This window comes from Ixodes scapularis, unplaced genomic scaffold (genome assembly GCF_016920785.2).
Source record: "Ixodes scapularis isolate PalLabHiFi unplaced genomic scaffold, ASM1692078v2 PGA_scaffold0__279_contigs__length_252992795, whole genome shotgun sequence".
NCBI lineage: Eukaryota > Metazoa > Arthropoda > Arachnida > Ixodida > Ixodidae > Ixodes > Ixodes scapularis.
In genome coordinates, this window is record NW_024609835.1 from 150,508,742 (window position 1) to 150,515,499 (window position 6,758).

A 6,758-nucleotide genomic window follows, 5' to 3' on the forward strand; every position below is an offset into this window, starting at 1 on the left:
GAGGGATCGGTGGCCGGGCGGGCAAAAGCGCACACCCGGGCTCGACGCGCGTGGTGCGAAAGCTCGCGCTGCAGAACCTGGGGATCCTGGGCTCGAGCCCCACCCTGCCCGTTTCGATCTGGATGAGCATCGTACCGACGTGCGGTCGTGTATCGCTACTGCGTGAGCACGTTAAAGACCCCAGGTTAGCAGTCGTACTGCACCGGCAAAATTACTGATCTACAGTGTAAACAAGTGTCGCCCTATCCTGGCACACCGACCTTACGCTGTATAAACGCTAAACGTCCAATTTGACTTTTGCAGAGCGTCTCGCTGTATTGGGTGCCGTAGCTATGGTCACGAACGCCAAGACTGCGTTCGATCCTGCGCTCGCGTCGGAGGGGGACGCCAGGCCGGGAAAGAAACGAACGAGCTAGTGATTAACGAACAAAAGGTGGAACAGGCGGCGGCGCCCTCAACTCAAGCGTATGTGGCGTCGGTGTCCTCGACGGCAACTGTAGCCGCTAACAAGGAATGCGAAGGGAAACCTGACGGAAAAAAGGAGCCTTCTGTGGTCACAGCGCCCGCCTGGACGCTGACCGCGAAGGTTCAGGACACCACCGAGGATTTTGAACACTCAACAGTTTCGGATGCAGGTGCAGTAGAGTCAGCAGAGAAGACATCTACGTGCAAGGAAAAGGAAGTGGCGCCGTAGAACAGCTCCAGCGAGGAAATGACCCTAGACGCGATGATTTCGAAACGGCGACTGAAGGACCTGGGGTGCAAATAGTGCTGCAGCCAGCGTGCTGGCACTGCGAGGCCTGGTATACATAATAGAAGCTCGCCGGGCTGTCACATTAAGCTAGTTCCCCCACTACCTCCCTGAGTGGCGAGTGTCTGATTGTTGACGGAAGGTCATCAGCTTTTCATTTTTTTGAGACCGTGAAACAGTTCGAGGTCGCACTGCGCATAGCTACCCTGAATGTGAGAGGACTGTCTGCAAGGCGAAGGCAGTGTAAGCTCAGGCGGTTGTTCTTGAAAAACGACTTCGACGTGATAGCGGTCCACGAAACCAAGATTGACAGTGAGGAGCAGACTGAGCAGATGGTGCGCCAATTTGAGTCGAGATACGACGTTCGACGTCTTGAGCGTTGGAGGCTTCCGAGGTTCCAGGCGTCCCAGCTGTGGCAGGACCTGCGTCGTGCGGGGCCAGAGACTTCAAAGGTTCCGCGTCGAGCGGGGCCGCTACCTCCCAGAGGTGCTCTGGGGTGCGGCGAACTTCGCGGCCGTCTTCGGTCTGCAGGATCATCAAGCAAGGCGTGTTAGCTTGTCTCAGGACGGTAGCAGGAGCCCCTGTTCGTTCGCCTTGTTCGTAGGTCGTGACCTGTTGTCCTCGTGACAACGTCGGCAGGTCCCTTGCGCCGCGGTTGTAGCACCTTTGCCGTTGGCGGATCTTTTGTAGTCGGTTGTGGACGTCCTTGGTCGGCACAGTCTCTGGCTCCAGGTGGCTCGTGGGCACGGAAAGTAGGGTTCGTGTCTGCCGTCCCATCAATCTCTGCGAAGGGGATTTAAAAATGTCATCCCGAGGGGTTTTCCGCCACTTCATTAGAGCCAAATAAAAGTCGGGAACTTTGAGGGAGCATTTCTTAAGCCGCTTCTTTGCTTCCTACACAGCTCTTTTTGTCATGCCGTTGGAGAGTGGATGATACGGACTGGAGGTGACGTGGGTAATGTCTAGCTTCTCTATGAAATCCCGGAATTCTCTGCTGGTGAATGGTGGGCCGTTGTCGGTGACCAACCTCAGAGGTATAGTCCGTGAACAGAGAAGATCTCCGTGCACCACGTCTTAACCGAGTTCGCGGTGGTGCGCTGTAGTTCCCGAATAAAAAAAAAGGAATAGAAGTCCACAATGACCGCGAACTCTCGGCCGCCAAAGGAGAAGAAGTCGAGGCCCACGACTTCCCATGGCAGCGTAGGGACATCATGGCTCAGAAGAGGGCATTTTGGCGTTCCGTGGCTTATGAACCCGACAAACCTTGCATGCCATGCAAAACTGCTCTATATCCGCAGACATTTTCGCCAAAACGCTACAGTCCTAGCCCGGGCTGTCAGTATGGTCGAACCGCCTCTGGAACAGCTTGCTCGTTGTCAGGCCAAGTCACGAAGCTTGATGAGCGCAGGATCTTCGTTGGTAGCTACTAGTAGATCTTTCAAACGTCGCTCGGAAGCTGAAACATAGTCAAGCACATTCACCCGAAACTGTTCGGCTTCTTCTTGGATCTTGACTTTGCTGGGGAACAGTGACAGAGCATCCGCTAGGAATAGTTCTTTCCCGTGCTTGTATTGCAGTTTGGTAGGATAGCGTTGCAAGGACAATCGCACGTGTTGCAACCGCAGTGGGCACTGATGCAACGGCTTATGGAAAATTGCTACTAGGTGACGGTGATCCGTTTCCACTGTCACGCTTGCCTGGCTAAAGATGTAATCGCGAAATTTTGTGCAGCCATGCTCAATCGCCAACGTCTCTTTTTCAATTTGTGATTCCTGTTGTGCGTCACTGAGTGAGCGCGACGAAAAAGCGATACGGTGGCCTTCTAGATATTGAGAGTGGGTTTGATGAGGCTGCATTCAACTCAAGGGAAACAAAATCAGACTGCTTCAGCGGTAGTGCCAGGTTGTCCTGGCAAATTTTCCGGTGACTATGTTCATGTCAAGGATTGACTCCCCAAATACGTCTAGTGGCAGCTCGAAAGATTGCACTTCCCTGTCATGTGAAAATGTACCTTTATGGTACAGAAATGGCATCTTACGACAGCGCGCGCACAATACAACTGAGGGTTGCAAGAACCACAAAAACAAGAAGAAAAAAGACTACACAAAAACTACACTTGTTTTAGCCTTAGGAGCTACAGTATCACTGTAATAAATATAACTTTTTTTGTCATAAGTGCTTTCGTTTTAGGTTTTTCCTTTACGTGGACGAATTAATCCACCCTCTGATACGCTGAATTATAAAAAGTGGCAGCACATTTAATGCATATATTCCCGTTCATATTTATCACATCTCATTGCAGTATACATCGTAGCTCACTGATTATAAAACCTTGCACGGATATTCTCCACCTATTGGGATTGAACAGCTACATGTGCAATAGTCTGTTATGTTCAAGTGTGTACTCACCTCGGCCTCGTCCTCAAACGCCGGGACAGAAAACTCGGGAGCGCCCAGGGCCGAGTCCTCGCCCACCAGCATCAAAATACGGGCGTATGATGACGCCAGTGAGCGCACCCGGGCGCCTCCGCCCCCTGTTTGTCTGCGAGTAAAGGAAGTAATTCAAAAAGCTTGGTCCACACTATGAGTAAACTACGCAGATTACCTTGCATGTTTCGCCAGCTCCGCGGCCCGCGCCTTCGACACCCGCACAGCCCAGTACCGTTTCCAACCTTCCGGCTCCTTCCTCGGAGGCCCGAGAAAGTTGAGTCAGGAGGTCAGCTCGTCCCAGAGACGAACTTTGTCGACTCTGGTCAGCGCCGGGCTCAGCTCAGTTGCGCCGCGTACCAGAGAGGGGTTCTTGAACATAAACGTATCAATATCCTCCCTCTGGGCCGCAGTCACACGCTGCCTGCTTCCGTCCTCCGTGTTGTTTGAAGCATAGGCACTGACATTTTAAGAAACGCAGGGTCCTGCAAGTCTGGAACGTTTTATTATCGTATCGCAGCCAATGAGACAGCCACATTAGCCGATGAGAGCGCCGAGGGACGAATCACGACTAAAAAAGAGTGAACATGACAAGCCACATCCTCCCGTTTCTTGAGCCATAATCAGCGACAGTGATTTGAGCTAGGCGCTCATCCGCGTCCCGCATGGTTTTCTATCCTTTTCTGCGAGTTAACTCCATCTCAAATCTTCTAGAACCACTACAAAATCAGTTGTTTATTTCAATAGAACAGGTGTATTTTTTTAGATTCACAAGTTTCTTTAAATTAGAGCAGATGTGAAGGTCGCCGCCGTGAGGGATTGGCTGCCATCGCTTCACTGCAAGCAGAAAATACTCCTCCAGTTGCCAGAAAAACGGACGCTTGCGTAGGGACTAGGTTTCACGTAGGTATACGGCCGGGAAAGCGTAGGTACGGCAGGGGGACAGCATAGCTCCTTCCGCTCTTCGGGGGTTGGCTCTTGATGCCTCTCAAATGAGTGACAGACGCCAATCTTAGAGAGCGGTTTCGCGGTGCGCGCCCTTGCTTGGTTACGTTTCTTCTACCGCTACGTCACTTCTATTTCTAGTTTCTCGAAAGTCAAGCATAGGTATCCAGGAGTGCTTCAGCGGCCACTGCCTGCTGACGTTCGGGTTAGGATCAAAAAGAAAAGACCAACACGGATTTAATTGGCACAACTAGAAAATGAACTACGAGCTCCTTGACCAGTGTTGTGACAGTTACTTCAAAAATGTACCTAAGATACAGTTACAGTTACTCAAACGAAAAGGTGCCTAGGTACTCGCTTAAAATGTATCTAGATACAGGTACAGTTACTTCAAAGATGCTTCATTTATTTTCCCCAAATTTGTCAGAATATATTGGAAGTAAAGCTTTTTATGCGAAGGATACACACGAGAGCGAGTTCGGCAAATCGTGCTTTATTGGTGTCAATGCAATGTCCACATCGGAGTTGAGTCCTCACGTGCCTTATCCGCACTTTCCAATTGGTTCACCGAGGCCACAGCTTTTACTGTTTACCATGTCCAACCGAAGCAGCCGAAGCCGCCGAAACTCGCTTATTGACGTTCTTGCCCTCAGAGCCGGTGCTGACGTCGACAGGCCCAAAAGCAGTGTTGGGACTAACGCGTTACAGTTAACGACGTTACTGGTAACGCGTTAGTTTTACTAACGTACTAACGTACTCGTTAGAATATCAAATGACTAACGAGCAGACTAATGTCGTTATTATTTTATGGCATCTCCTATCAAATTACGTTACCCATTACTCGTTACTTTCGATTAAAAATGGCCGCCTGATTGTTTGAAAACAAAGTATTTTTATTCTGTACACTACGTAAAAGTGGCACAGAAACCCCAACAAAGCTATGTATAAGCGGCGTCATTTCACACTCCTTCGGAAGGCACCAGGCCTAAAAAACGCGAGATTATCACTGTGCGGGACCCTAACCGTCGCCGTATACTTGAGCAACCGTCTCGATGGTAAGAGACATCCGTTCTGAAGGCAACAGTCTGCCGCCAATCGAAGGATTTTGCCTCAGCGTCCCTAGCTACTCAGCTGGTCCACATCCTTCTCTTCAAAACGAATATATTCTCGATCTGTCATCAATAGAAAGGATAAACTCGAAGTTTGGAGGCGTTGACGTTCCCACGCTTTGAATCAAAACAAGTGTGTCAGCGGTACGGCCGGGTGCTGACGTGTCGTTAATTGGAAATGCGACGTTGACTTGTGAAGGAATAAAATAACGTTTATTTTACCGGATTAACTCTGATAACACGTTTATTTTACCGGATTAACTCTGATTACACGTAACGGACGCTTTGCGTCCGTTACGTGGCGTGCATCCGGTCGTTCTTTTCAGAGCGGTTTCTTCTACCCAAGCAGGTGCTATGGGCAAGGTTCGGTTCTCCGAATCGCGCTCGCGAAGCGTCGCGTGTTCGAGTTTATACATTACACATCCTGCCGATAGTGAATCTTTTATTAACATGATCAAGGCAATCTGATTTTCTTTGTTAGAACTTCTGACGTTATTGAAATTTTGAAATTTTATTATTGTGTGTTCTTTTAAATTGTTTATTTATATTGTCACGAATGACAGTGGATGAAGCGGTGATAACTGAAGAAACTAAACGTTTAATGGGCGAACTTGTGCTTAAAAATAAAAAAGTAAACATAAGATAAGGGCAGAGCGTCGCGGGCGTCGAAGTCAACGTAAGCGCAGAATCGAACGTTGGGGCGAGACTGACTCGACAAGGTCGCGCATGGCCTCTTATCTAGAGTGAGTCACTCTCTCGAAGAGTCGGCGAAGAAGGATTGAGCATGGCGCGCTCGGGGCGGGAATAAACACGGACTTTCTAGAACAACAAAAGCAGGAAGAAATGATAGAAGTTATGTCCGGAGCAACAATAAACGAGAGCCTTCCAGAAGTTCGTGACCCTGCGCCCGGCTCTGATGGCAAGCTCATGGTCGAGCTCTGATGGCGTGATTCTCTTGTGCTGTGTCGGAGAGGCGTCTTCTGAGATCACGGTGATCGCGGCTGAGTCGTGAATTTCCTCGACATAGCCCACAGCTGTACCCTTTGTAAGGTGCTGCGACTTTTGCCGGAAGTTGGTGACAAGGGCTACGGTACGCCCGTCCTGGAGCTCGGTTACGCCTCTTGCAATGCCAATCCCTCGTCCAACGAGAAGTTGGTTGATTGGGGGTTTATGGCGCATCAGCAACTACGGCTATATTGCGCCAAGCTCAGACTATTGCAATTCGGGTTTAAGAAGAGGAAAGAGCTATAGTAGCGAAATATATGATAAAACCATGAACATGAATGTGTATAAGTGTAAACAATATGACAATGAATTTAGGAGTAAAATCACAGTCGGTGTAGAAGGCCGATATCTGTGAGGAAATTAAAAACACAACTGTATGGAATGAGCGGTTCGTCACCTAGTAGTAGGGCGAGGTGTAGTGGAATGTGTTCTTTATAAAGCAGTGAGAAGTGTTTATACCGGCATTGGTCATACTTAGAGCATTCAATGAGTATGTGCATAATACTTAGAGGTAGGTTACA

At 49.4% G+C, this 6,758-nt stretch overlaps 1 pseudogene; it reads right to left on the minus strand.

The window, feature by feature from the left end:
- Positions 1-459: 459 nt before the first annotated feature.
- Positions 460-3,232, minus strand: LOC121048426 (annotated as a pseudogene).
- Between the last annotated feature and the right edge of the window lie 3,526 nt (positions 3,233-6,758).